We start from the raw sequence: 6521 nt of genomic DNA on the forward strand, positions 1-6521 counted from the left end.
CAAGTGAGCTGTGGGGTGATGTACTGAGGCTTTTTTGGCTATTTGCTTCCAACAACATTTTACCTAATATCTTAAGCCTTCCCTGACGATCTGTTTATATTTGTTACTACACTGGGGACTGCAAGATGGTGACTCTAGTCTATCATTCCTTTTGCCCTTATTAGCTGGCATTCTGGCATTTTTCTATAAAGAAGATCTTTCTTATCACCATCCCTGCCCGCTGTCTTTCCCTTATCCCCATAAGTTGAATTTTTTAAAAAAAAAATTTATTTAATATCCATTGCCATCACGGTATTATTAGTAGTAGTAGTACTGCGGATTGAACCCAGGGATGCTTTACTTAAATTATTAGGGCCTTTCACTAAGTTGCTTTTACTTAATTATTAGGGCCTCACTAAGTTGCTGAGGCTGTTCCCAAATTTGCTATCCTCCTGCCTCAGCCTCCCCAATCCTGGGATTACAGGCACGCACTACTGTGCCTAGCTTATTATTCTTTCTAATCCTCAAATTGTTACAGATTTGGCCGATAGGAGCCTTTTCAAGAGGTTCCTGTGTCCTTTTGACTTGGTATAATCAATCTTTAAGTAAAACTTTCTTTCTCACACAAGATTTTCTAGACTCACTTCATACCTTCTCTGTTTCAGACCTGGATCAGATATTGCTTTAAGGGAATCTTACTCATTGTAGTTGGAAAGGCATTTAAAACTTGACTTTATACTTTTAAAATGGCTATTTAATATGTTGCCCTAATGAATATGCTTTGGTTTAATACAACGTTACCTAATTATTACTATTTTTTTTTAACATTTAGGATATTTACAATCTCCTTCTTTCTAAATAACTCTGTAATAATCATATTTATGCAGATAGCACTTCCTAGTTTAAGATTTATTCATTTTATGGGATTCTCAAAAGTAGAATTATTGAGGAAAAAATGTAATTTTTTTTTTTTAACTCTTGATACATCTAGTTACTCTCACAGAAGGTTTTAGAAGTTAGCAGTGGTGCCAGATATGGTGGCAAATACATAATTCCAGCTACTCAGGAGTCTGATGTAGGGGGAATTACAAGTTTGAGGCCAGCCTGGGCAACTTAGTGAGACCCTGTCTCAAAACAAAGTATTAACAACAACAACAACAACAACAACAAGTCAGCCATGACTTCAGTCAAGCCAATAATTTTCTCATTTCTTTTTCTCCTTGACATCTTTGTAGCACCGGAATCTGATCTCCCTTCTTTGTGAAACCTTCTTCACCCAAGATTTCCTTAGAATGATATTCTCCTGATTTTCTCTCCTCTCATTTTCTTCTCTAATCTCCCGACATTGTATACTTCTTGAGGCCCCCAGTCTTGAGCCCTTGCTTTTCTCACAGGGCACTGAGCCAGTGAAGCATCCTCACTCCCTGTTTCCTGACTTTGGATGCCCTTATTTAAGCTCTTATTTCTCCTGAGAGTTGTCTTCTTCTAAGTCTGGTCCTTTTGCTTCCAGCCTTGTCTGGGTCTGACTCTGTTCATCTCCCTGAGAGGATAACCACATTCACTTCACTCTGACCTATGTACTCTGTTCTTTGAGAGTCTGGATGTGGAGCTGGAACTTCATTTGTGCCAGATTTTGTTTGGCCTACATAGTTTCATTCAACCTAATGTTTAAAAAATTAATTGAATAAGTTGCCAATATTTAAAAATTTGAGAGCTCACACATAACACTCAAGATTGCTGTTTTCTCCTGAAACATCAGAAGATCTGATGCATTGAACTCATATTCCCATCAAGCACAACTGGCAGAAGATGAGTAGCCTGGGTGCCTTCAGATGAGGCCATATCTCCAAAGACCATCCAAGGCCTTACGATTTCATTGAAGCTCCAGGTGAGTTGATTTTGTCACCAACTTTCACTTTTTTTCCTGACTGTAATATTAAGAGGAAAGTAAAATATTTTTCCAGAAATGTTTCTGTTAAGGATTGAAAAAGAAAATCAGAAACAAAACAAAAGGGAAGAAAGACGGAATGAAGGAAGGAAAACACCTAGAGGGCTAAATTTCACTTGAAATATGGGAGAGCACATTTTTCTTAGTGGAATCACAGACTATTCCTATATGATATGAAAATAACATGGTTCTGTATTGAAAGAACACAACTTAATATGAAATCATAAAGCAAACCTGGTTGGGCATAGTGGCACATGCCTGTAATCCCAGCGACTGGGGAGGCTGAGGTAGGAGGATTCCAAGTTTGAAGGCAGCTTACGCTGCTTAGTGAGACTCTGTTTCAAAAATTAAAAAAAAAAAATGTAGCTCAGTCATAGAGCTCCGCTGGTACAACCCCCTGCCCCCCAATAAAAAGCAAACCTGGTCACTTTATATACTTCATTTAAAAAACTCTGTCCAAATATTTGTGGGGAGACTGTGTGCTTGGAACACAAACATGTGCAAGACTTATTCAGTTCTGTCTTCAGTTCACTTGAAAGAATATCCTAACTCTATTTTATTTGCTCCCCCGCACCCTTCCTCCAGTGCTGGGTACTGAATTCAGGGTTTGGTGCATGTCAGGCAAGTGTTCTACCACTAGGCTAGGCTAAATTTTATAATTATAGTAGTTTGTGACTCAAGTTGGGTCTTGGGAGTGGAGGGTCTTCAGATGGACTGTCAAGTCAATATTCTCTTCCATACTCCAAACTCAGGCTTCTTCTTTGTCCTTCCAACCTGAAATCAAAATAGTGCTTCTTGTCATCAGGGCCCAGGTTTCCATCCAAAGGTTCTTATGGATACAGCAAAGAATCCCCTTCTTCCATTTTGCCTGAGTCCAGGCCTGGGAAGGAAAAAGACAAGACCCAAGATGGAAGGAGATTCCTTTGCAATAAACAAAGAGGAAAGTATTTACACAAACATAAATACATAATTATTTACACAAGGACTGTCATGGAAAGATACTGAAAACTGGCAATAATTGGTGGGTGACCACAAGTATGAGGAGCTTTACTTCTCACTAGGCTTGTATATATATGTATTCTCTATTCAAAAATGAATGAACCAAGTTTTAAAAATGCTTGAAGGGGGGCAGGGATCACAAGGTCATGGGGGTGCTGTTTTGTCAGTATCGAATAATTCGGACACGAATTTTCCGGAGCGTGATTTTAAAGCTGTACTGGGAAAACTGGAGGTCTACGAAGTAGCTTGAGTTTCAAAGGTAGAAATACTGCAGTTTCTTTTCAAGGAAGTGATTTACGGTGTATAAAATGTCTTTATACAAGCAAAAGAAAGCGAGCCCCTTGCCGTGCCATTGTTCCCACAATGCCGTGACTCGGATTCGAACCGAGGTTGCTGCGGCCACAACGCAGAGTACTAACCACTATACGATCACGGCGAGCTACCGGGGACCTGTAAGACTGGCTGTCTGATTGTCCTCTTCAGCAGTCATAGGCCTTCCCAGTCCGCGCGTCACTAAGAGACCCACCTATGGGGCGGGGCTGCAGCCTGACGCTGTATCAGAATGCGCAGGCGCACCGCTGTGTCTCCAGTTGCTCAGGTTCTGTGTGAGATTTTGGTTCTTTGGCCAGAAAATATGATGATGAGCTTCTGGTGGTGGGCTACTTGTGAGTGGGGTGGGGAATGGAAGGAGACCGCCTATGCATCCAGGGACTAGGCTGACCAGAGCTCAGACCGTCCTTGTGAGAGGTCAGTCTCCTGTGACTTGGAAACTCTATCGGGATTCGCCTGCCTGTAGGGGGCCATTCTTCCTGGGTGCTCCTCGCTGCTTGATTCCCGCAGCAGTGATCTGACACAGCCTTTGTGGAGGGTGTGGACGCCCCCAGAACTGTGTTGGCTGCGTAGGCTGAACTCAAGGAACCCACCTCACCCTCTCAGTTCTCCCGAGCCCAGCCGCTCCTACAGTCCCTGGGCTCTGACTCCTCCCTCCTCAAGGCTTCCGGCGCGCGAGGCACCCACCCTACGCTGTGTTCCTAGGTGGCAGCAGGGATCGAGTCTGGTTTTTATTCTTGTCCATCAGTGCTTGCGCCCTAACGGAGCCTAAACTGAGTCGCTATACAGTGAGCAGTGGCTGTTTGCTAAATGGAATGTGCTAGTGATTTCCTGACAAGTGAATTCATAGTGACCACCCGCCTCTCAAGTGTCATTCGTCCCAGCAGAAGGATCTTGCTGAACACGGATTGAATCCTTTCACCACCCTCACCCTCGAGACTGCAGTAAATTCATCTGCTTTTCCAGCTCATCACTTGGCCCTCGGTGTCGTTTCCCACTCTTTAATTATTTGCACTCATTCACTCAACAGGTGCTTGAGAAGCGTCTACAGTCAGACCAGGGCCTGGGGGCATTGTGGGGGTGGGGACTTCATAAAGAAGACATAGGGAGAACACTTATGAGAGGAATTATGATAGTGCCTTTTCAAGACTTCGTTCTAGCCTTTGCACATTAAATTATCCTGGCTGCTTGACGAATTTCCATTCTACTTTTAAGAGCTGCCTCAAAGGTTACTTCCCTTGAGGAGCCTTTTCTTCCAATCCCGTGGAGCTCATTCCTGTATTAGGGAAATTTGCACAGATGCCTATTACACTTTGTAGCCTGGCGAGTTCTCTGGGCTGCCTCCAAAATTGAGCGTAAGCGCGTAATAATCGAAAGCCTATGCCCTGCAGCAGACCAATTTAGCCAGAGCTGGTGTAAACATCGTTCTCAACTGTCACAAGGGAATTGGAATACATTTTTTCCAGAACTCAGGGTAAAAATGGAAGAGGGCGATGAGACAAAACCCTGCTGCCGAGCCACTGTCCCCCACAATGCCATGACTCGGATTCGAACCGAGGTTGCTGCGGCCACAACGCAGAGTACTAACCACTATACGATCACGGCGAGCTACCGAGGACCCAAAGAAGGGTTTCTTTTTCCTAACACTTCTCTGTTGAAAGCTCCACCTTTTTGCACGTCAGGAATTTGTCATTGCTTGTTCCCGCCTCTCCCCTTCGTGACTGCACGCAAACGCGCTAGTTTCCTCTGCTCTCTTTTGGGCCAAAGGCCAGGTACCCCGACCACGCCACCGTGTGGGCTGCTCTTGGGGTCCCTTTCTCCCATTTCCAAGGAAGTTGTGAGGGTGGATCATAATTCCTATTCGTAAAATTTAAGAGTTCCTTCAGAAAGCGTGACAGTCGGGGTACGGTGAGCGTGAGAGGGACCCCGGCCCCTGTTCGGGTGACCTGGGGTTTCACATTAACAGAGACGTGGCGTCATAAAAATCCTTTAGTTTGCAAAGCTTTTTCATGTCCTGTCATTTGCTATCGGTACAGACAGTCAAGCAGACTTCCGGGTGGGAAGTTCATGGTGCTCGTACCTCTCTTCGGGGTCAGTGTGAAGGTCTGGTGGTTGGGAGAGATAGTTTAAAACAGGAAGCTTACGAAAGCCAGGACAGCGGCCTTCTAGACAAGAAGAGCCACACTCAGTCACCCGTGCAGTGTGGCGTCCTGGTAGCTCGCCGTGATCGTATAGTGGTTAGTACTCTGCGTTGTGGCCGCAGCAACCTCGGTTCGAATCCGAGTCACGGCATTGTGGGAACAATGGCACGGCAAGGGGCGTCTTTTTGGATTTACCAAGTTCTCTGTGTTTAAATCATATTCTGCCACGAATGAGGCCCGGGCTGGTATTATATAACGGACTATCGTGTGTATACAGAAAGTTGTATGGCTCTCCTGGGACATTTCTTTCTTTTAAATTCTTCATCTGCTATAAACTAGCCACCTTCATCTTTCCTAGTATGTGATTGCCTTGTTTTGGATGATTCCGTGTGGTACCTTTTTTTTTTCTTCCTCATTTGGTCCCTGGCAATGGTGGAGTCATATATTGGGTCCTTCAAAAAAACTTCACACTTGCTAAAACGTCAACACTTTGGGGATATAGACTATAGGAACAACGTGCAAGCATTAAGGATTAGAATAAATTTGACAACCATTTTTCGTTCAGATCCTGTGACAAAGAAAAATATGACCTGCTGGAGAGCTGGTTCTTATAGTCACTGAGAGGGGTACTAATGAGAGATCTGTTAACCTCATCTCCATAGACTCATAGGTGACAGAGTGTTTTCTCTTGAACCCACCATCCCCACTCTACCTCAGGTTTAAAGCAAATTGTATTTGTTGGTTTACTTTATGTGTACTTAAAAAATCCAACTCAACAAATTCAGGTCTGTCATTTGGCATTAGGTAAAACAGAAGTGAGTTTTGGATTTGGCTTTCAGGCTGTTAGTGGCAGCTGGGTTGTTGTCAAGGAGGGAAATGAGAGAGGCCTGAGTGAGGAATAAGCCTTTCCAGCTCTTCCCAGAGGGGTGGGTGTTGTTGGTGGCAGCAAAGCAGTCAGGGAGCATTCCTGGGAGAAATGGACATTGTAATGATAGTGCACCCCTTTTACCCATAATCCATCAGCACAGATTTACTGAAAGATGCAAAAAGCCAGGACTGCAGCAGGCTGTCATTTCCCTGGGTCTCCTAGCTCCCAATTCCCTAGATTTGGTAAGTTTAAAATC

General features: G+C 44.1%; 3 non-coding genes across 3 annotated transcripts; 1 reads left to right on the forward strand and 2 right to left on the reverse strand.

Moving 5' to 3' along the window:
* Positions 1-3290: 3290 nt before the first annotated feature.
* Trnah-gug (transfer RNA histidin (anticodon GUG)) lies at positions 3291-3362 on the reverse strand. Its single transcript has one exon. It is a non-coding gene; the product is annotated as a tRNA-His (tRNA).
* Positions 3363-4789: 1427 nt separating this feature from the next.
* Trnah-gug (transfer RNA histidin (anticodon GUG)) lies at positions 4790-4861 on the reverse strand. The gene has a single exon. It is a non-coding gene; the product is annotated as a tRNA-His (tRNA).
* Positions 4862-5476: 615 nt separating this feature from the next.
* Positions 5477-5548, forward strand: Trnah-gug (transfer RNA histidin (anticodon GUG)). The gene has a single exon. It is a non-coding gene; the product is annotated as a tRNA-His (tRNA).
* The last annotated feature ends 973 nt before the right edge of the window (positions 5549-6521 follow it).

This window comes from Marmota monax, unplaced genomic scaffold (genome assembly GCF_021218885.2).
Source record: "Marmota monax isolate L192 unplaced genomic scaffold, Marmota_monax_Labrador192_F-V1.1 WCK01_AAM20220418_F8-fsc00001, whole genome shotgun sequence".
Taxonomy (NCBI): domain Eukaryota; kingdom Metazoa; phylum Chordata; class Mammalia; order Rodentia; family Sciuridae; genus Marmota; species Marmota monax.